The 21,257-nt window shown below is 35.8% G+C and overlaps 1 long non-coding RNA gene and 2 pseudogenes across 1 annotated transcript; 1 reads left to right on the top strand and 2 right to left on the bottom strand.

Annotated features, from left to right (window-relative positions):
• Window positions 1-10,572: 10,572 nt before the first annotated feature.
• Window positions 10,573-12,715, bottom strand: LOC140955357 (uncharacterized). Its single transcript, XR_012169345.1, has 4 exons — window positions 12,570-12,715; window positions 12,231-12,393; window positions 11,105-11,169; window positions 10,573-10,875 (listed from the first exon to the last, which is right to left on the bottom strand). It is a non-coding gene; the product is annotated as an uncharacterized lncRNA (long non-coding RNA).
• Window positions 12,716-15,093: 2,378 nt separating this feature from the next.
• LOC118055637 (large ribosomal subunit protein uL3y-like) lies at window positions 15,094-18,909 on the top strand (annotated as a pseudogene).
• A 730-nt stretch (window positions 18,910-19,639) lies between these two features.
• Window positions 19,640-20,392, bottom strand: LOC118055645 (cytochrome P450 81Q32-like; annotated as a pseudogene).
• Between the last annotated feature and the right edge of the window lie 865 nt (window positions 20,393-21,257).

The raw sequence follows: 21,257 nt of genomic DNA, 5'->3' as shown, positions 1-21,257 counted from the left end.
AACTCAAATCTAGAAAACCATGCATTGATTTGAGGATCCATTCAAGATGCCTGGATATCTGACTCCATTGAAACAATGGAATCTCCATCGACGCTTTAAACGCCGATGATATTACTCGGCGGCCTCATGTTTGTGAACCTTGAAAAGAATTGAAATTAATTAAATAGTGACTTCATAAATTTTGTTTTTTTTAAAAAAAAAAAATTAAAACCTTAAACCAAACTACATTGAAAGATCGTCCTATTGTGCCTATACGTACTGTCGGTCCATGCGATTCGCTGTGAAGGCATGCCGCTTCTGCTGACGTGAAAGCATGGCTAAGATCGGCAGATCAAATCCGATTTTTTTTTTTTTTTGGCGCAAGTGGTGTAGGTGCCTCTTCTTGAAATGGCACCTAAAGGAAATGTCTTTGTCGCTGCTAGACGAACCGCACGAACTAGGTGCGACGTACGTTGAAGCTAATGGTTTTCATTCTCTGCCATATATTCTAACCAATTTTATAATAAATAATATATAATCAATTGAAATGTTAAAAAAATTCGGCAGCAACCTTCCTATACTTGGATACTACCCATAATCCACAAAACCTGTAAATATTATACAATATACGCACAACCTAATTGACCCAATCTAATACTAAATTATTCCAACATAATTCAATTACTAATCCTAAGGTAATTCCATTAACAAATATTAAAATTCAACAAATTATAAATATTCATTATGGCAAACCAATAAACATTTAGTTCAATAAATTAAAAAAATATATATAAACTAACTATTAATACACATATGCAATTACAATTATTCCACAAATTGCAATTACTAATTCTATAGGAAATTCAACATTAACATATATTTAACATTAAATAACAATTATATATGCAATACATACAATAATTATATAATAAATAAAAAAAAAATATTGACTAACAATTACTAATATTCTAACATAGTCCTTATTTACTAATGTCTAAATTAAATTAAATTTTAACAACAATTATCTAATAAATTATCTAATACCAATTATGACAACACAACAAATAAAAAATATTCAAAAAAATTCAAAAAAAAAAACTACATCAAGAAAAGGAACAAAATATACATGCGCTTAATAATGTGTCCAGTTCAAAACTTTACCTACATTACAAAAAAATACACCAAAACAACAAAATAACAAAAATAAAAACAACTAAAACTAAAATAAAAGAAAATAAACTAAAATAGAAAAAATCACATACCTTTTAATATGATGAAAACAACAACTAATCTTGCTAGAGATTGAAGGTGAGAGCCTTGAAAGATTGAGAGCAAAAAAATCAAATGTGGAGGGCAGCGGAGGAGAAGAAAAATGGAGGAGAAGAAAAAAATGAAGCGAAGCGGCAAGGGCTGGAAGTTATATGGCAGATTTTACCGATGGATATTAAAAAATATTATTAATTTTTTAAATTCGTCGGTAACAGGCCAAAAATCCGTCGGTAAGTTTTGAATTTCGCACGAAAAATCCAAATTTTTCGCGGTCCGTCGGTGAGTCCGTCGGTAATATGACACGGTCAGAATTCGCACCCTTTGGAATTCGCGCATTTCGTCGGTATGTTTGTCGATAAAATTTACCCACCGATAACTTACCGATGGACATAGTCCGTCGGTATTGACGTCGGTGATTGTGGCATTTCTGTGTAATTATTTTCCAACTCCCTGTGAGATGCCGACGGACTTTAGTCCGTCAGTGACGACGTCGGTGATTGTGGCATTTCTGTGTAATTATTTTCCAACTCTCTGTGAGATGCCGAAGGACTAAAGTGCGTCGGTGACGACGTCAGTGATTGTGGCATTTCTGTGTAATTATTTTCCAACTCTCTGTGAGATGCCGAAGGACTAAAGTGTGTCGGTGACGACGTCAGTGATTGTGGCATTTCTGTGTAATTATTTTCCAACTCTCTGTGAGATGCCGACGGACTACAGTCCGTCGGTGACAACGTCCGTGATTGTGGCATTTCGGTGTAATTATTTTCCAACTCTCTGTGAGATGCCGACGAACAGTGGTCCGTCGGTATGGATGTCGGTGATTTTCAATGTACATTAGGTGTTGTGTTTGTATTTTCTGTTTATCTTCCTGCAAAAAATTCAATGACAAACTGTCCATCGCATAAAACAATAGCAACAGTGCTTAAATGATAAATATATATTTTATGTTTCAAAATATATCATCCATAATGTAAATTACATTAAGAAAAGGGTTTTAAACAGAATTAGTCAGAATTATCTTCTTCTTCTTCTTCGTCATCAATTGAATAACCATCACCTTCATTGCAATCTTCAATATGGATATCATCTTCTTTATCGACATTTGCTTATCCACTAGAGCTCAAATCAACGTTCAACTCCTCTATGTCAACATCAACAAGACTATCATCGGAAACACGAAAATTTGAATTTTCTTCCAATTCAATCGAATGAGCAACTCGATATGGTTCAACCAACTCACTAACTTGAAAGACTTCATCCCGCACACTTATTTCTTCGTTCTCATCCTGAACAACCTCGACACAACCCCGTGGTTTTGTTTTTAAAACGGACAACCAATCAACTCTTGATCGATCCTTTCTAAATGAAGGGGTGTATGTGTAATAAACCTGTTGACATTGCTTTGTGAAAACAAAGACATCGTTTATGTTGCGGAGTCTAGCTTTTGAGTTGATTTCGACCAGACCATGGTGCGTATCAACTCTGATTCCTCTGTCCATCGTGTCATACCAATAGCATTTGAATAAAAACACTGTATTCTACTCGCTATGATATTGTAGTTCAACGACCTCTTCTAATCTACCATAGTAGTCAACTTCTAACTCACTACTTATGGATCCTTTAACACAAACACCGTAGTTGTATGTCTTTCTTCCTTGCCCGTATTCTTCAGTATGGAAAACATATCCATTGACAAAATACCCGTTGTAGCACTTAACTTTTCTTTCAGGCCCGAGGCTTAGTGAAGACAATGACTTAGACGCACTTCTTCCCATTTGATAAACCTTGTATACATGCAATGTACATCAATAAACGGTAAATGAACGATAATCTCGTAATGGCATGCATACGTACAATAATTTTTCAAGTTAGAATGAGTTTGTGATAATGCTTACATGTATTATGAACCATGTGGCAAATTGTTCATCTTGTAATTGAAAGATCTAGGAGTCGGTCAGCTGCGAGTTATTGGAGAGCAAATATTGTCAATGTTGCCTGCAAGTGATAATGAGTGTATGATTTCACAATATATAATTACCAATATTTCACTGACAAAGTTTAATTAGTATTACACATATATAAACTTACTGAATAAATGGTCTCAGCTCATCACAGTTAAATAGAACATAGTTGTGTGCTTGTTTGAATTCTATTTCCGAAAAATATCTTCCTCGTACGGCATTTTTAGGTGTGGGTCGTCCAGTTTTGGAGAATATTGACAAGTTCCCACTGGAAGGCACTTCACCGCCATCGTCATACCATGGAACGCGATTAATTCTTGTTCTCATATGAGGTTCGAAATAGTACGAGATAAATGTTGATATCTCTTCAACAATATAGGCCTCACATATCGAAGCCTCAACATGCACCTTGTTCTTAACCTTTTTCTTGAGATTAAACAAGTACCTGCATTGAATTACAATTCAAGTATTTCCAATTAAGAAAAACATAGAAAATCTTTTAGATATGAATTCCATTGCAATTGTAATATCTCACCGTTCGAATGGGTACATCCATCTATACTGGACCGGTCCTCCAGCTTTTGCCTCGAACAGTAGATGTATAGGGAGATGCTTCATTGAGTCAAAAAATGGAGGGAATATCATCTCAAGTTTGTATAGTGTCTCGATGATATTCGTTTGAAGCCTCTCAATGTGCTCAACATTCAACTTGCTGGAGCATATATCTCTGAAGAAATGACTGATCTCCGTTAGTGCATCCCATATTCCCTTTGGTAACAAATCACGAAAAGCTAATGGGATGAGTGTTTGCATAAACACGTGGCAGTCATGACTCTTCATTCCATACAATTTGCAGTCCTCTATGTTAACAAGCCTTGATATGTTCGATGCATGTCCATCCGGAAAACACAGACTCTTAATCCATTTGTAGACTAGCAGTTGTGTGTTTTTCTCTAACACGAAGCTTGCCCTTGGTTTTGTGACCCGTGACTCCTCATAAACCAACTCCATATTTTTACGGTTACAGTATAAAGCTATATCCAATCTAGACTTGATGTTGTCCTTTGTCTTCCCCTTCACATCCATGACGGTGTTGAAAATATTGTCAAACACGTTCTTTTCGATGTGCATGACGTCAAGGTTATGGCGGATAAGATTGGTCTTCCAATAAGGAAGCTCCCAAAAGATACTTCGCTTTACCCAATTATGGGTCAAACCAAAACCAGGAAACTTTTGCTTACCTGATTGAAGGCCAAACACAATGTCACCGTACTCTGATACAACATGATGCAATTCTTCACCAGAAAGACGCGGGGATGCAACATCTTTTTCAACTCTGCCAATAAAGAAATCTTTTCTGTTCTTTCTGAACCTGTGATTAAGTGGCAAGAAGCGACGGTGACATTCAAAAAAAGAAGCTTTACCTCCGTTTGCTAGCGTGAATGCCTTGTTGTTTTCCATGCAGTATGGACATGCGAGTTTCCCATGTGTGCTCCAACCAGAAAGCATTCCATAAGCTGGAAAATCATTGATAGTCCACATCAAAGCCGCCCTCATAAGGAAATTTTGTTTCCTCGATATATCATAAGTCAGAGCTCCGGAGGACCACAACTACGCCAGCTCATCAATCAACTGTCGAAGACAAACATCTATATTCCGCCTCGGGCTGCTTGGACCGGGTATGATAGTAGATAAAAACATGAACTCCGGCCTCATACACATTCCCGGTGGCAAGTTATAAACTGTGAGTATGACCGGCCAATAAGAATAGGGAGCAGCAAATGACCGAAATGGGTTGAATTTGTCTGTACACAACCCTAGACGGATATTCCTTGATTCAGCTGAAAAGTCAGGATGCACACTGTTAAAGCGTTTCCACGCTTCGCCATCAGAAGGATGCACCATCACACCATCAACCGCATCATGTGTTTGGTGCCATGTCATGTGCTCAGCAGTCCTTCGTGACATGAATAACCTCTGCAGTCTAGGTGTAATCGGGAAATATCTAAGTTTTTTATACGCCACTAGAGTCTTTCCCCTGTCAGTTCTGGGTTTGTAACGAGAATGCCCGCATGTCATGCACTCGGTCATCTCAGTAGTTTCAAGGTAGTATAACATGCAAAAGTTAGGGCACATGTCAATTTTCTAGTATCCTAAACCGAGGGGTTTCATCATGGACTTCGCAGCATAGAAGTTCTCTTTCAGCTTGTTCCCTTCAGGTAAAATGCTTCTTGCCCAATCAATAATTTTGTCATACCCGGCCTCACTCAGCCCGTGATCTGACTTGATGGTGAACACCTGTGCCACGGCCGATAATTTACTGTGGTTTGTGCAGCCATCCCATAATGGTTCGTCAGAATCTTTCAACAAATCAAAAAACCTAGCTGCCTCTGCATTAGGTTCTTCTTCTACGATTGGACATTGACTGACATTACCTTGATTCATTCTTATTGCATCCATAACCATGTTTCTGTAAGGATTAGTGTTGTCATTTGCCGCTTCATGCACGTTGCTAGCACTAGAAGTTGACCCAACCACCGTTTCTCTCATTCTCCTATTACTAACAAATACCTCTCCATGTGCATACCAACACTGGTAATCCTCCATAAACCCTTTATGTAGAAGATGCATCATTACAACATCTGGATGCAGATACTTTTTATTTTGACACTTCTTGCATGGACACCTAATACCGCCTCCAGTAAAATTTCTGGGAATAGATGTTGCGAAATTAATAAAACCCTGAACCCCGTTACAATAATCCATCCTCCGCAATCCTTGGGGTGAATCTAGATACATCCATGAACGATCATCTATTATAGAATGTATAGCATGTATATCTCTGAATAGAAAATTAATATAGGATTGTTCTAATGTTGTAATTCCTATGGTTACTGACATGTTATGCCCCACATATATAAATAGGAAAGGTTGGCTAAGGCCAACCTAAGTCATTTTATTATTCTCAACTTGGTATCAGAGCTCTAAATAAACTAAAACACCTCTTCTCCTCTCTGCAGTGGATTCCTCCCAGCCGGCAGCCATCTCTCCCTCTACAGCAGCGCTAGTAGTGCCATCCTCCTCTCCTGCCGCAGCACCACCTTCTTCTTCAGCTTCAGTTCCGTAGTGGCCACTACCTACAAATGTTGGTCATGCTCTTTTCAACCCTAATAATGCTCCTCTGTTGCCGTCCTTTTCTGCAGAAGCCATTGTCACTTCTGCTGTGGCAATTATGTCCCTCTCCCACACTCATTAGGTCATCTCTTTAAAACTGACAAACACCAATTATCTATATTGGCAAATACAGATGAAATAATATCTTCAAGGCCAAAGAGTTTTCAGCTTTGTTGATGGTTCAAACTCCTGCCCCTCTCCACATATTCTTACTGTCGATGGTGTCTCTCTGCAGGTATCTCAACACTTTCTTCGTTGGAAACAACAAGACCAACTCATTCTAAGTGCCATGCTCTCTTCGTTATCCATGGAAGTTCTTCATCTTGTTGTTGATTGTCCAACCTCATGCTCTGTCTGGCACACACTTGAGCAAGCTCTAGCTTCCACATCCAATTCTCGTATTATACAACTTCATGGCTCTCTTCAAGACCTTCGACAAGGTGATGAATCGGTAACTCAATTTCCACAAAAGGCTAAGGCTTTATTTGATGAGCTAGCAGCTGCCGTCAGGTCTATTTCGCTAGCACATTTCAACTTATATGTGTTTTGTGGCCTTCACGGAGAATTTAAGGACTTAGTGACAAGTCTTGTTATAAGGGCAAATCCTCTTCCATATGCAGATTTTCTTAGTAATTTGCTAACACATGAATTTATTCATAAATCCTCCCATTTTTCCATGGGGTCTACTGCAATTCATGCACCCTTGTTGCCCACGCCGAACATCCCTCCTTCAGCACTTATCTCTCACCGTTAGCTTGGTCGAAATAAGGGTCGTTTTAATGGCAGCTAGCATCCTTAACAGTTCAATCACAAGGGGCCTCACAATTCTTGTTCCAAGCCTGAATTTCGCAGCTTCCACAACACTCCCAGCAACGACAACAGACAAAGAAATTGACAAGGAAATTGGCGATGCAGTAGGGGATCCAAATCCCGCTACCAGTGATGTCAAGCTTTCAAACATACTGCTCCTCAGTGCTCCCAACTTCAGCAACGCGGTTATGGTTAGTAGTATAGTGCCAATCTAGCCCTACACAATCATGCAAGTACTGCTGAATGGTTTTCGGACACCGATGCAAATCAACACGTCACACCTGACCTTGGAACCTTGACTGCTTCAGAACCATACAATGGTAATGATAATTTGCATGTTGGTGATGGTAAAGGACATCCCAAATCTCATATCAGTCATACCAAACTATATACCCCACATCGTTCGTTCACTTTATCTAATGTCCTGCATGTTCCTGCAATCATGAAACCTCTGCTTTCTGTTTAGAAATTTTATCTCGATAATAATGTTTATTTTGAATTTCATCCTTTTATGTTTTATGTCAAGGATCTCAACACCATTGAAGTACTCCTCTCAGGACAGGGTAAAGATGGTCTCTATACTTTGTCCAGGTTCAGGTCTTTTGTCCCATCAATTCCTCAAGCCTATTGGTCTCCCTGCATTTCTGCTTCTACTGATTTGTGGCTCGTGGAGAAGACGCGCCGCCACTGTTTCCATGACCAGAAGCCTTCCATCACTGTTCTTGTGGCTACACTTTTCTTGATTCTGTTTTAGAGGTTGTTTTTTGTAACTTTTTAAATTGTTTATTGTAATTTTTGTTTAGTTTTTGAATATTTTATAATTTGTAGTGTGGATGTAAAAAAAAGAAGAAAAGAAAAACATAGTGAAAGTGAATGTGTTGTTTGTATTTTTTTATGAATGTTTTTTTATGATAAAATCGTAAAGAATAAAGAAGAATTTAATATTTTGATTTTTTTATGATTAAGAATTATGAACTTACACATAAGTTGTATTTCTAATATCCGATGAAAAGACAAAAAAATTTAAACTTCTTTAACACATCAAAGCCACGAAGCAACTTACCTCAGGTAGGGTGCGTTAGGGTTGCTAATATCTTCCCTAACCACAACCAGTCCCTTACCCATGAATCTTTGACAAGATTAGTACATGCGAGTTTCCTAGTAGCCCTCAATTAAATACTAGGTGGCGACTCCAACAAACTGGAACCACATTGAGGATAATGTCTCATTTTGGTTAGGAGGAAAGGGTAGTAGTTGATATATATATATATAACAAAAAACTGTGTTTTCTATTTCATAAACCATTTACAAAACTGTTGTTACTAGGATGGCAGAGTAAAAGGGATTCTTTTGTTAAAGTGACTCTTGAGACGCATCTTAGTAAACATTCTTAACAAGGTCTATCAGAATACTTCTTGAAATATTCAGGTTTACAAACTCTCATTTTGTTATCACTTGATTATGCTCATATGCTCATTTAACAAGTATTCTTAAATCTTCATTTTCACACACACACTTTAACATATGATTGTGGGTTGCACATTGGATTATTATATTATTTATGTTCTTTTGTTAAAGGTAACAACTAAGAGAAAGTGATAGTATATAATTTGCAAAAAAAAAAAAATGATGATAATATTGATGATAATAAAAACGTAGATAAGTTTGGTTTTGTAGCCTCCCTAACCTAAGCAATTAAGCCCGAATGGGTGTTTTAACACCTAATACCCTAAAGTCAACTGACTTGAGAGCTATTGGCTCAAAGCTTGTTACATGGGTTAAGGAGAAAAGCTTAAGGAAATCAAACATTGTACTATCTACATATCAGTATCTGCAACTCGAGTTACTAAACTTGTAGGAGTGTCTCAACACCTAATACCCTAAGACCAACTGGTCTAGGAGTCATTAGCCAAAAACTCGTTACATGGGTTGAAGATGCATTGTGTTGTATGTGTATATAAATAAATAAATAAAAAATAATAATCTCAACCCAAGGAAGTTAACCTTAACATTAGAACATAATATTGTTTTCTTCCAACAAAAACCCCATCATCTATGTTTTCATACATTGAACACATAAAAAGAAGGTTTATTAATATCTTGTTTAAGATATATGAAGCAGAAATATAAATTTAATGAGAGTTTGTTTATCTAGATAGATTAATGGAAGTTGAATGATGAATGCCTTGCTTTGTGGAACTTGCAAATTGTTTTTCTATTTTAACGCTTTGATTACTAGGGACTAGTAATAAGCTGGTTGGGGGGTGTGATTAGTACTTAAAAGTGCATTTTTATCAAGGTTTTATATCATCATTTTGCACTTGAAGTATCAATAACTCCTTAATTAAATCATGTTTTATAATAACATACCTAATAATATAAGATACGTTTAATTTATGGTAAATGTTCATCTTAAATGCAGGCCAATCACATAAATGAAAGGATTGATTGATGAGTTCAAGTATTGAAATTGAAAGGACAACGAGAGGGCCAAACTTAGAAAAGAGATGTTGGTGCAGTCCAAACTAGAACATTGTTCAGCAATTGGGTCATATCTCGAGTTTTAGATGTCCAAATGATCTCAAATGTTTACACAGATTCAGTAAGACATAGGCCTACAACTTTCATGTAGAGGTCAAGATCTAAGAAAGCCGTTTTCAAGTCCAAATTATAGCAACAATGGAGAAGTCTGAATCTGTCCTGCAACCTAGACATTGTTCAGTGTTCAACCCATATCTCGAGTTCTAGAAGTTCAAATGACCTCAATTTTTTTTTCCTATAAAGCTAAGACAATTTCCTACAACTTTTATGAATATAGGTGGATCCAGTTCTGATGCTAGCAATGACGTTTTATTCAGACAAGAAGATAAGGACTTTCACCTAGTCAAGAGTTGGTCACCCACTCAACAATTAGTCATCAAATCAATAGTTCCAAATTTTAGCATATAAAAAGAGGTATTTGCCATGCATTTAGGGGCTTGGTTGTTCAGATCAAGAACTTGTTCTTGCTCTCTCTCTTTATGTTTTTTTTTTGTAATTCTTAAGTTTTGCTTTCATTAATATCTTGTTTATGCTTTTCATTTCCTTTCCTTTACTTAGTTAACTTGTATCTTATTTATGTTCTTGTTTTGTTTATTTATGTTTCTCTTCTTCATTATGTTTAGCTAAGTTTATTATGTCAAGGTGAAAAGGTTACACTAATGGTGTAAGAATAAGTATAGTATAAACTCAACATAAACCTTAATGTTTAATATTAACATGTCTTATCTTTTTATTTTACTAATTTTTAATAAGTAAATTAAATATGCTCCAAGAGGGTATATACCTTGGTCATGGGTCTGACAAGTTGAGTGTACATAGGCTTGGAATTTTGGCTGTCAATGTTGCCATTAGATTTTGTAGAGTTGAAGCCATTTGACTGGGCAAACGCAGTGGAACCTGAGCCACCTTTTCCGTTTTCAAAAACAGCATTTCCATTCGAGACATCACCGACATATGCTGAATCCCATGAATAAAAAGGCATGGCTTCTAACTCATAGGACACAGGATGCTGTAGATATCCCGAGGAAGAAAAATATGGCTGTTGAGCAACACTTTGCCCATCAACACCAACTACCGTTCCTGAAGCATATGGATAGCTAGGCCAATAATAAACCATTGAACCATTATCCGATTGCATACCCTAAAGAGGCAACCAGAGTATAAGAAGGAATACTTCATCACAAGGTAATAACAGTGAAGAAGTTTGTGGTAAAATATATGTAGCAGCAGCAGCAGAAATGGATATTGAAGAACAGCGGAAAACGCTCAAAGTTTTTACAAACAGATTTAAAATTTCAAAATGAATGGATGCAAAACCATTACAAGGCAAGTCCCTTTATGCTTCCATGTAAAAGTTCCAAGGAACTTACTGTTTGGGAACCATCTGCTTGGTAATAAACTTGATCATCCAATTGCGTGGAGGACCCACTGTAGCCTGCAAAATAGAGTTATCCTTCTGAAATTAAGTATGCTGATAACATATTAATGCTCAATTATGAATTCAAATTGGAAATCACACTGCAAGGTGGGTAAACTAAATGAAATTTTACTAGACAGCTTCATTGTTAACAAAGAAACTAAATGATTATAAGAATTTTCCATAGTACTATTTTCAGGCAATGCACCAGCATGGGGGTGCTTCCATGATGTTTATCACACAAGGCAAAAGAAGCCTGGAGCTATCTCAGTTTCTTGCCCAGCTATATTACCCTGGCCACAGCAGTGATCTTGTTGAGTGTACTTTTTGACATTAAATCCGCATAGACCAGGTATCAATCAGGTGACCCAGTAGCTACCTGATACCACCTTAACAATAGAATCTCATCGACCACTAATGTGATCTGGCCACTAAGACTTTTGATTAAGCAAAAGTAGCTTGTTCACCGCCACTAGATGCTCAAAAATCCTGACCTGTTCATACTCATTGAGCACACCTAACCTGATCCCATTAAATTAGTACTTTATAAGTACTACTACACTAAATCGTAATCTAAGCTAAGCAGAAATCTGTTGCTGTCCCAGCTACCCAACCCAGAAAGGAAACTGAGGACTGATCTCTAGATGTACCAAATGCTACACCTCAATTATGAAACACTTATTTTCCTGGAAGAGAGCTAGTTCAGTGAAGATTATTGTTTTGCTTAATGACTCCAAATAGCATCCCGAATATGACAACACAAAAGGTATTTTGATTTTCTAATGATTGACTACATCCTAAGGTGAAGAAATTTCCCTTTTTCACATAACTGCACCATGCTGTTCAACACATGCTGACCCTATGGAATGAAGTACTATATCAAAAAATAGAGATAAAAAAAATCCATTAAAAATGAGTTCCATTAAATGCCTAAAAGAGTCCAAGTACAATCCTTCACATGGATGAACCTATGTTAGCATAGTATATTTGCAATGGGAATTATAAATTTGTATGGAACGAACATCTTTCCCAACTGCCAACATAAATGCGAAAAACAAAAAATTATCTCAATATCTAACCTGGGTATTGATAACTATAACTACTAGAAGCATTTGGATCTTGATCAACCTCCCTTTTGGTGATAGATACCGCACTGCCATTAACTTTGGTGTCAGAGGCACCATTCCCAGAAGCCGAAATGGTGGGAGTCGAATCTGATGGGAGTCCATCTATTCCAGAACCCTGACAGGTACCATTCACAAAAAAAAAAAAAAAAAAAAAAAAAAAAAAAACCCTTTAAAGCCAAAGCTTTTTCATCCCATTATACCATTTTTTTACTCTCAAAGTAAACTCGGACCAACCCGGGTTTAACAAAAAAAAGAAAAAGAAAGAGTTAAGCTAGGTAAAATGGTGCATACCACATTGTTGTCAACTGGCTTAGCAACAACAGGGCTCGACTCCAATCCTGTCAAGACATTCTCAGCTATGTTACATTATACACTTGAAATAACGTAAATAATCAATCAAACATATCAAGAAAAAATCCAAGGAAAAAAGGAAAGACTTGAGAGTAAGGAAGGAAGGATACGATGGTCAACATTTATACTAGCGATGATTATTTTTGGTTCAATTCGGCTTTTATAAAAAAAGTAACCAAACTGGTTTTTTAATAAAAAATTGAAACCAAACTCGGTTCAAACCGATTGGTTTTGGTTCGGTTATTTTATATTAAAAACCAAAAGCTATATTGTTTTTTTGGGTTATTTTTGTAATTTCTAACGGGTTTGGTTTCGGTTTTGATCAGTTTTTTTTCTGATTTGACTCGGTTTGATTTTTTCAGTTTCAGACTTATAAAATCACACTTGAATTGTTCTTTGTCTAATAAACTAAATTCACCAACTAATCTTGATTTACCAAGAGACATGTAAGTCCCCCTTTTAAGATTTATCTAAATGGAGTAACCTATCATAGACCTCTTATGAGTAACAAAATAAGGAAACATTATATTTCTCGTGCTTTTCTCTTGTCGAACATGAGAATATATTTGCTTCAAGGAAGGGAAATGTTATCTTCACTTAACCAAACTCTAATACGGTCATATTCAATGTTTAACCTAGTTAGGAAATCATAAACACGATACTTGTCAATAAGTTTTGAAACTTTACTATATCACCTATATAATTGGTCTAGAAATCTTGGTTGAATTCTAGATCTTACCACAAACTACTTAGTTAGTAAAGTATTGAGCAACAAATATACCACAATGCTTGGTTTCATGAACCTTTTAGATAAATTAAGAAAATAAAATAGGTTCAAAAAGGAGATAAGAAAACTCTAGATCATGTTTGCATGTGAAAAAATTTTAATTTTCTAAAAACAAATAGGAAATAAAAAACTAAAATAAACATATTTTCTAGTTAGAAATAAAAAAACTTACATATAACTATCATTATTTAAAAAAATAACTAAATAAAAACAAAAATAAAATGGAAAAATAAAACAAGTCCAAATGATCGCCAAAAACCTCTAACCAGAGAAAAAAAACTAAGGTGATATTTGGATGTTGAAAATTTTTAGTTTTTTAGCAAAAAAAACTTCAGGAAATAGAAAACTGAGAAAACATATTCACTTAGGCTCCGTTTGTTTGTAGAAAAGTTGTTTCCTTTTGGAAAGTGAATTCCGGGGAAGTGAATTCTGGGGAAAGTGAATTCCTGGAAAATAAATTCCGGGAAAGTATTTTCCGATGTTTGGCAGTGTTATGAAAAATAAACTGGAAAACACTTTCCAGTGTTTGTTTATGTTATGGAAAATGAACTGAAAAATAATTTATTAATGAATTAATTTTTTTTTCAAGTTTATCTAATATATATAAAATATTTAATCACTTACAATAAAAAAATGAAATCTAAAAAGTATAATGATGGATTTTTTTTTATTATATCCTATATTCATACATAGCTTATTTTATAAAATATTATAGAGATATAACATTGTGATTTTTTTCATAAATAAAACCTATTAATATATTTTTTTTCAATTTTAAAAGCTTAATATGTTTGTTAGTCCCTTTTTTAATATTTTTTAATATGCATTTGACAAGTGATTATTAGTCCCTTTTTTTTAATAAGTATTGTGTAGAGGATAAAATATTACATTTAGGTTAACAACTATTTTAATTTTAATTTTCCGTCACTGAAAACCAATTAAATTTAATTTGGAAACAAAAATGTCTTGTCTACCAATTCCTCCAATCCCTATAATCACTTGACGACAGTACACATTTTGTTAACAAATATAAGGAAAGTGTTTTCCTTAGAATAAGAAAAGGAAAACACTTTTCTGGCATAAAGTGTATTTTTTTCTTTGATCAAAATTCAGTTTTTTTTGACTAATTTTCTTTATATTTGCCAAAAATGTGAAAGTGAGAAAATAGTTTCTAGAAAAATGAATTCCTGAAAACAAACAAGGCATTATTAAAAATATTTTTTTTAACAAAACACATAATTTGTTTTTCATTTTTTTAAAAATTAAAAAGTACAAAAAAAGTATTTTTTTTTCAAATTCATTGATCAGCCTCATTTTCATTTTTTCATTCGTTTAGATGCGTTTCTAAGAAAAAAAAAAAAATCTTGTTTTGTTTATTTTTTTTAGGATTCAGTAATGTTGCATATTGTTTTTTAATCGTTGTTATTTCTTTTAAAAATATATAATATTTTTTATCAGCTACCCGTTAAGCCCGTGATCCATCATGAACCGAGCTCGGATAATCTAATAGATCTAGCCCACGAGATCGGATCCAACCTAGGATGAGCATTTGGTGGCCACAATAAACTTTTGAAAAGCAGAAAACCCTAACACTAGGAGCAACCATCCATCTAACGGACAATATCAACCCCAAAGCACTAATCCAACCGTTAAATCTTAATAAAAAAACACTATAAAAACCTAGGCAAACAATTCAGATTTTTGTCCATCGCCTCGCAGCCAGCCACTGCCTCTCTCAAAACTTCTCTGCTCCTTCTCTCTTATCATTTTGCCGAGGTAGTATCGTTCTATTTCTTTCTCGTTTATCCGAAAACTTTCATTTTTGTCTTTTTAGCCTTGTGTTACCGATCTAGTAGGCTTTTTTGATCTTTTTTTTTTCCTGATTGTTTTTGCTGTAAAACTGAAGAAGAACTAGTTTTGTGAAGCTATATGTTATTTGCTATACGTTTATTTGATTGGTTCGTGACTGTGATTGTGTACATGCGATGGTATTTACTACTTTACATGGTGATGATTTGAAAAGAATTTTTCCCTTTATGAAAAGTGTTTAATCAGGGCTGGAGTCTCAGAAATGGCTCTTTTTTTGCCGAAACCCTAGATGGGTTTTTGGAAAGAAATACTGATGAGCTTGAGAATTGGCATGATAGTATGTCTGCCATAGGCCTTTGGTTTTTTCGGGGAAAAATCTTTTCTTTTCATTTGCTGGTGTTTTGTGGTTAATACCCTTGTAAGTTTTACAATTCAAAGGGTTGTTTTATGGTACCAATAGTGGTCCTTTCTGTTTCTTTATTTCAAATTAGTATATCTTATTTGTAAAAAAAACTTTGAAATCATTTTTATTCAGTTTAAGCTTATTTGTGATTAGTATTTTAGTTGTTATTATGATGATTTCAACTAGATCTATTTAATGATATTAACAGCGATTTAATTTTTTGTGGGTCTTTGAAATACTAGATAAAATTATTATATTTTGATTGTTATGGTCCTTATTGGTTTGATTTTATATTTAAACATTTATTGAAGGAGAATCTGAATTAGTACTATTGATGTTTTCTTTGGATATATTATTTTTTGTTGATATTTTAGTTCTTGAGGTAAAACAATATTGAAGCTCACGAGTCTTGCAGAGGTTATATCAAAGGTTGAAGCATGTCTCACCGCAAGTTTGAACACCCTAGACATGGCTCTTTGGGATTTCTCCCAAGAAAAAGAGCCTCCCGCCATTGAGGAAAAGGTTTCTTATGCTCTTTAACCTGAAGTTATAAACATTACAGTTAACGATAACACATTGGAAGCATTCTATTTCTACATGATTAATGTGTACCTTCAGGCTATGATATAAATTTTAGTTGGGTTTTGTGAGAGGGTTGTCTTTTCTCCAATATGTACCTTCAAGTATCATTGCTTTATTGCCTAATGTGCAGTCCCATGTTTGGTTTTTGCAACAAAGAACAACTCTGGTAAGGATTTATATGAGTCATTTTAATATAGAACGATATAGAATGGGTCAAGGGAGACAACAATGATTGGTCATCTGGACTTCCTACTATCATCTCCTTAATAACCATTAAATTTTATTGTCCTATCTTGTAAATCGGGAGTTAGATGAACTGCCTTGCAGTATTATATTGTCATAATCCCTGACACAGATAAGCTTGATATGATTTCTAATTTATTTTTGTTAGACATAGTGGTATTTGCATTTATCAAGGCTGGCTTCATATAATTTATTTGTATCAACTTGCATTCTCTGTGTATTGAATTTTGTTCTCTTTGATGATGTTACAGCAAAGGCCTTTCCCAAGGATGATCCAAAAAAACCTTGCAGATTGACTGCTTTCCTAGGTTACAAAGCTGGTATGACTCATATTGTCTGAGAAGTTGAAAAGCCAGGCTCAAGTGAGTTTCTTTACTTTTTCTCGATTATCCTTCTGGATGGTAGCTCTTTTTTATCTCTAGCTTTGGTGAAGGAACTTGTTTGATACGCTGTTGCCTATAAATTTATCAAGATCATCATGTTTGATTGGGTTAGCATGCAGGGATGCGTTGTCCTTGTAGCATGTGTTTTGGACCAAACACTAATATTAACAATGAGAGGCCAAAACTTTTAGCCTTGTTGTTGCCAGGGCCACCCCAGACCACTTGAAATTGTCTCTGATAGCATGTTTATATTGATTTTGATGATTTTACACCTCTTTTGCCAATAAAATATGTCTGGGTTGCTTGGAATTGGGGATTGATTGGGAGTATTTATTTGAAAGTGTGCACAATTGTAATTTGCAGCCCTGCATTGCTGCCTGCTGTTGTGCAATTTGTTGTTTGTACCCCTTTTTGATGTTCTGTTTCTGCACATTTTTAAAGCAGCCGGAAGGAAGATTAAAATATTCATTGTAACACTATGATTCACCTCTAGCTTATGTGCTCATTAATTCGTTCTTCATTTGTCTTCCAGAGCTCCACAAGAAAGAAACATGTGAAGCTGTTACAATCATAGAAACACCACCAATGGTTGTTGTTGGGGTTGTTGGCTATATCAATACTCTTGGTGGTCTCCGGTCCCTGAGCACCGTATGGGCCCAGCATTTGAGTGAGGAGGTTAGAAGGAGATTCTACAAAAACTGGTGCAAGTCAAAGAAGAAGGCTTTCACAAAGTACTGTAAGAAGTACGAGTCTGAGGATGGGAAAAAGGACATTGAGTTTCAATTGGAGAAACTGAAAAAATATTGCACTGTGATTCGTGTGTTGGCGCATACTCAGGTATTCTACACTTACATCCTTATTTTAATGTGTCTGTTTGATTAATAATAATCTTACTCTGAAATTACTGAGCTATAATATCTGGAATCCCAATACCAGACATCAATTGCAAACTTTTAATTGCTGATGTCTTAATATTTGTGTCCATGCTCTTGAATATTTTTGTTTATCGAGGCAGTTTCTTGATGTTCAGATTCCCCCTTGTTTGTTATTACTGTGGCACTGTTTAGACTCTAGATGAATGTGATTTCAAGGATATCTAAAGGTGGTGTTGCTGGCATGGTTTATGTAGATTCGGAAAATGAAGGGACTGAAACAGAAGAAGGCCCATTTGATGGAGATCCAGGTCAACGGCGGGGATGTTGCCAAGAAGGTTGACTTTGCTTACAGTTTCTTTGAGAAGCAGATTCCTATCGATGCTATTTTCCAGAAAGATGAAATGATTGACATTATTGGTGTAACCAAGGGAAAGGGCTATGAAGGTGTGGTCACTCGTTGGGGTGTGACTCGACTCCCTCGCAAGACTCATCGTGGTCTTCGCAAGGTAGCTTGTATTGGTGCATGGCATCCAGCTAGGGTCTCATTTACTGTTGCAAGGGCTGGGCAGAATGGTTACCATCACCGCACAGAGCTAAACAAGAAAATTTACAAGCTTGGGAAGTGTGGTCAAGAGTCTCATTCTGCAGTTACTGAATATGACAGGTAAATGTATTTTTTTTGTAGTTTGTCCCTACTGTGATTTTAGTCCTTAGCATTCACCAAGATTGATTGATGTTGAGCATCTGCCTCTTCTCACAATATTATGATATTTGGTCATGAACAACAGGACTGAAAAGGGCATTACACCAATTGGAGGATTCCCCCATTATGGCGTTGTGAAAGAGGATTATTTGTTGATAAAAGGATGCTGCGTGGGCCCCAAGAAACGTGTGGTAACACTGAGGCAGTCTCTGTTGAAGCAGACATCTAGAGTTGCTATGGAGGAAATTAAACTCAAGTTCGTTGATACATCCTCCAAATTTGGCCACGGACGATTCCAGACCACTGAGGAAAAGGCCAAGTTTTACGGGCGGCTCAAGACTTGATTTGCAATGGAGAGAATCAGCTTTGCTAGATTTCTATTACTGTTCAATAGTCTTCAACTGTTGGTTTGATTCTGGATTCACTTGTTATCCTTGTCTTCTTCAATTTGGAAATTCTTATAATATATTTGCGGTGCTAAATTATTATCTTAAACCTTTCTTTTTACACCTTGAGCCAAAAAAGACCTTTGTTGGAGGTTATTGTTGAATACAATTATAACGTTTGGTATCGTAATTTCACAAAATAATAAGAAAATCAAACCCGAAGGGGTACTTTATTATTATTATATTTTGAAGATAAACACATACATATAATAGTGGCATTCAAGAGGTATTTTTACCGAGAGTTATAAGAAAATTACCCAAGCTGTTGGTATTTTTACCGAGAATTATAAAAAAAATTACCACTCATGCCACACTCACTAACGGATTTATTCCATAAAAAAAATAAATATTAGTTATCTACTTATACTTTGTCATGGACATAAAAAAATAAATATACAGATTTTTTAAAACATATTTTTTACATTAAAAAAAATTATAATAGTAGATAAAAAAGCTGATATATATATATATATATATATATATATATTATATTATATATAATTTGATAATCCACATTTATTATCATTATCCTTCATTTTTACCCCTTCTTGAGGGGAAAAAAAAAACTTTTGCTGCAGTTTATAGTTTAATATCATTTTAACAATTGGTATCATCATGTCCAAAAATAATAAGAAAATCAAACCCTAAGGGGTAATTTATTATTATTATATTTTGAAAATAAACACATACATATAAATAGTGGCAATCAAATAAACTCTTGACAATTTTATATTTTTTTGATCACTTAAGAGAGAAGCATGTCTAGAATCGGGCGAGCTCTAACACATGAGCTCTAAGGGCTCAACTTTTGACATAGTTATTGCTGTCTTCTCTGCCATGTCAATCTTGTTTTCACCAACCCTTTCCCACTCAAAAACACTGTATCAACGATCCCAAAGTTAAGATCATTGCTCTTTTTGCTAGGCCATCTCCAGGACAAGCTCTCCTTCCCATCCCGAAGGGGATGAAGTTGCATGCATCAACTCTGCCTGCAGATTCAAATCTCTCAGGCTTGAAACTTGTGGGCTCATCCCACAGTGTAGGGTCTCTATGGAGAGACCATGCGTTTACAAATAATATGGTCCCAGCTGGGACATGGTATCCTCCAATGGTACAGTCGGAGGATGGCATGTGCGGTGGTATAAGCGGTGTCACCGGACATAAACGCAGATTCTCGGAGATGATGCTCTGAAGGTAATGTAGTTTTGCAAAATCTGACTCTTCTATCAAGCGGTCTCCAACTTGAGCGTCCAGTTCTGCTTTAGCTTTCCTTAGCACGTCTGGATGGTTGAGTAGATTGGCTAATGCCCATTCCATAGATGTAGCAACAGTCTCTGCTCCCCAAAGGAACAACACCTGCACAAAATATATAGTGAATTAACTCAAGCCAGCTCCGACCTAGAGGAATTAACTCACTGGTGCAAAAATCATCTTCATCGGAGCCCGCGGTATCCAACACGCGTCGCCTGAAACTCAGGTACAATAGCCCACGCGCCTAGAGGAAGAAGACGACTGAGCCACACGCGTGCCATATTTAAGCTGCGCCGAGTCTCCAACCGAGCCGACCTCCAGCCGCCAGCCGAGCTGAAGAATATTCCTTAGAATATTCCCGGTTCAACCCCAACGAACTGCCCGACGTCCAGAATCGGTTTTCTGACCGGGTCAGCCCATTTCTACCCCATTTTCAACCAAGTATGACTAATTCCCAACTGTTTTGAGCATTCCGGATCGATTTACAGTGTCCATTTTGCCAAATTCAACTCCCAGAAGGTGATATAGTCATTCAAAGAGCAAAATGACTATAGAAAAGGCACAAACACTCATCCCAAAGCTAACCAAAGACAACTATGATAATTGGTGTATCAGATTGAAGGAATTTCTTGGTTCACAAGAGTGTATAGAGATTGTGGAATATGGTTATGATGAACCAGAGTCCAAAGAAGCAGAAAATTCATTACAAGAGGCACAAAAACAAGTCCTGAGAGCCAATAGAAAGAAAGACAAAAGAAATATGGGAGGCTCTCTCCAATAAAATCATAAAGGTGCTGATAGAATCAAGAAGATTCGTCTTCAATCTTTGCGAGGTGAATTTGAATTAGTGCAAATGAAAGTCATTCAAAATTCATTTCTGATTATCACACAAGAATTATAGTGATAGTCAATCAGATGAGAAAGAAATGGAGAAATCCTCTCAGATGCTTGAAATTACTGAGGAAAATTTTGAGATCCCTAGATCCAAAATTTGATTTTGTTATTGTTGCTATTGAAGAATCCAAAAAAGTGGACAAGTTGACAGTGGATGAGCTTATGAGTTCTTTGCAAGCTTACGAGCAAAAGATTGTGAAAAGAAATGGAGATAAGGCAATTGAGCATGCCTTACAATCAAAGTTGTCTCTC

This window comes from Populus alba, chromosome 3 (assembly GCF_005239225.2).
Source record: "Populus alba chromosome 3, ASM523922v2, whole genome shotgun sequence".
NCBI classification, from domain to species: domain Eukaryota; kingdom Viridiplantae; phylum Streptophyta; class Magnoliopsida; order Malpighiales; family Salicaceae; genus Populus; species Populus alba.
The sequence above is the reverse complement of the archived record's forward strand: the minus strand, read 5'-3'. Positions and strand labels throughout refer to the sequence as shown.